Source organism: Petromyzon marinus, chromosome 65 (assembly GCF_048934315.1).
Source record: "Petromyzon marinus isolate PM22_M1 ecotype Great Lakes invasive population chromosome 65, UKy_Petmar_22M1.pri1.0, whole genome shotgun sequence".
Classification (NCBI taxonomy): domain Eukaryota; kingdom Metazoa; phylum Chordata; class Hyperoartia; order Petromyzontiformes; family Petromyzontidae; genus Petromyzon; species Petromyzon marinus.
Genome location: NC_133731.1, coordinates 5,604,966 through 5,607,913, shown reverse-complemented (window position 1 = coordinate 5,607,913; position 2,948 = coordinate 5,604,966).

Here is a 2,948-nt window from a genome sequence, read left to right as displayed (position 1 = left end):
AGTTTGTATGATCTCCCCCTGTTCTACAGAGTGAGTGGAGTTTGAATGATCTCCCCCTGTTCTGCAGTGTGGAGTGTGAATGTTCTCCCTCTGTTCTGCTGAGTGAGTGGAGTTTGTATGATCTCACCCTGTACTGCAGAGTGAGTGGAGTTTGTATGATCTCCCCCTGTTCTATAGAGTGTGGAGTTTGAATGATCTCCCCCTGTTCTATAGAGTGAGTGGAGTTTTTATGAACTCCCCCTGTTCTCCAGTGTGTGTGGAGTTTGAATGATCTCCCCCTGTTCTGCAGTGAGTGTGTGGAGTTTGTATGATCTCCCCCTGTTCTGCAGAGTGTGTGGAGTTTGTATGTCCTCCCCCTGTTCTGCAGAGTGAGTGGAGTTTATATGATCTCCCCCTGTTCTGCAAAGTGAGTGGAATTTGTATGTTATCCTCCTGTTCTGCAGAGTGTGTGGAGTTTGTATGTCTTTCCCCTGTTCTGCAGTGTGTGGAGTTGATATGATCTCCCCCTGTTCTGCAGTGAGTGTGTAGAGTTTGTATGATCTCCCCCTGTTCTGTAGAGTGTGGAGTTTGTATGATCTCCCCCTGTTCTGCACTGTGTAGAGTTTGTATGATCTCCCCCTGTTCTGTAGAGTGTGGAGTTTGTATGATCTCCCCCTGTTCTGCAGAGTGTGAAGTTTGTATGATCTCCCCCTGTTGTGCACTGTGTAGAGTTTGTATGATCTCCCCCTGTTCTGCAGTGTGTGGAGTGTGTATGATCTCCCCCTGGTCAGTAGAGTGTAGTGGAGTATGTATGATCTCCCCCTGTTCTGCAGAGTGTGTGGAGTTTGTATGATCTCCCCTGTTCTGCACTGTGTGGAGTTTGTATGATCTCCCCCTGTTCTACAGAGTGAGTGGAGTTTGAATGATCTCCCCCTGTTCTGCAGAGTGTGTGGAGTTTGTATGTCCTCCCCCTGTTCTGCAAAGTGAGTGGAGTTTATATGATCTCCCCCTGTTCTGCAGTGAGTGTGTGGAGTTTGTATGATCCCCCCCTGTTCTGCAGTGTGTGGAGTTTGTATGATCTCCCCCTGTTCAGTAGAGTGTAGTGGAGTATGTATGATCTCCCCCTGTACTGCAGTGTGTAGAGTTTGTATGATCTCCCCCTGTTCTGCACTGTGTGGAGTTTGTATGATCTCTCCCTGTTCTACAGAGTGAGTGGAGTTTTTATGAACTCCCCTTGTTCTCCAGTGTGTGTGGAGTTTGAATGATCGCCCCATGTTCTGCAGAGTGTGTGGAGTTTGTATGATCTCCCCCTGTTCTGCAGAGTTTGTGGAGTTTGTATGTCCTCCCCCTGTTCTGCAGAGTGAGTGGAGTTTATATGATCTCCCCCTGTTCTGCAAAGTGAGTGGAGTTTGTATGTTATCCCCCTGTTCTGCAGAGTGTGTGGAGTTTGTATGTCTTTCCCCTGTTCTGCAGAGTGAGTGGAGTTTGTATGATCTCCCCCTGTTCTGCAGTGAGTGTGTGGAGTCTGTATGTCCTCCCCCTGTTCTGCAGAGTGAGTGGAGTTTGTATGATCTCCCCCTGTTCTACAGAGTGTAGTGGATACTCTTTGGTTCTATTGGGTAAAGTCACGTAGGTAAAAAATAAAATAACAACACAAGCGGCCTTCATCAGGTGAAGGGACGAGACTGTCTGGAGGACAGCGCTGGAGTGAAAAAGCCACGCTCAGATCACGACCTTTAAGCTGTGTGAGAAGAAACAAAGCGCCTTGACAAAGGAATTAGCATGCTAATTTTTTTGTCAGGACACCTTGTTTGCTCGCACACAGCTTAAAGGTCCGCGGTCTGAGCGTGGGTGTGTTTCGCTAAATTCTCCTGTTTGATTTGTACTAGGTGCCTCGGTGAATGTATATGCTCTGACTTTAACATAGCCATTTCTGTGACCAGTCACAAGCTAACCACTCAGCCATTTCAATGCTAAATAATATGCTCCGGGTTCTCCCAGAGCTAATATAAACCCCAAATGTAGCTACCTCATAATTACTCAATTGGGATTTTTGGTGATACAGATCACGCACATGACAAACGTGATACTCATATTGCCATACGGTATTCATTTCCCCGCAACTTTGCGAAATTAACATCTGCGGTCAATTGGATCGTTCTCTCTGCTGCTGAACTTACATAACAGCACGCGATTATGGCCAAAAATGTATTGGACCGCCAGTTGGTTAGCACCATACGCCTGCACGTAATTATCCTGTCCATTCATTGGCCAGACGAGTAGAGGACCACTTGCCCTGCGACGACGGACAATAAGACGCGACTGTCATTGCCATTCACTTCTCGCAACCGTCCTGTAACTCTAATGGCGAAAAGTAATGTTTTATTTTCAATAAATGGCATAACATTCCAAGATATGTACGTGCATGGACTCCTCTACTTACGAACGTTCGACTTACGAACTTTCAGAGATACGAGCAAACCTGTCCGTATGTCCACTTGCAGAACGTAAAGAACCAGTGGCATCTACACATTCCTGCGGAGGGAGCTGGTGCGAACGTTGGGTTGCTCGGTCAATGGCCAGGGTCAACGGCGGCACCACCACGTGGTGTATTCCGCACAATATGCCCGACTGTGAGGGCGGGCACAAGCCGGCGCGAGTAGGTTAAACGTTGAGTTTTATAAGGGCACCACGGGGTGACCAGCCCCTCCCCACCCAGCCCCACCCCTCCCACCCCCCACCCAGCCCCACCCTCCCCACCCAGCCCCTCCCCACCCTCCCCACCCAGCCCCTCCCTCCCCACCCAGCCCCTCCCCACCCTCCCCTCTCCACCCAGCCCCACCCCTCCCATGTTTGTATGCACGACGGACGGACGGACACAACAATAATCCCCTGTGGGCTGGTGGTGTCACCAGGAGGTTCCTACCAGTGTTACTACTACAGGAGGTGGCCGGGTATATGGTCAGCAG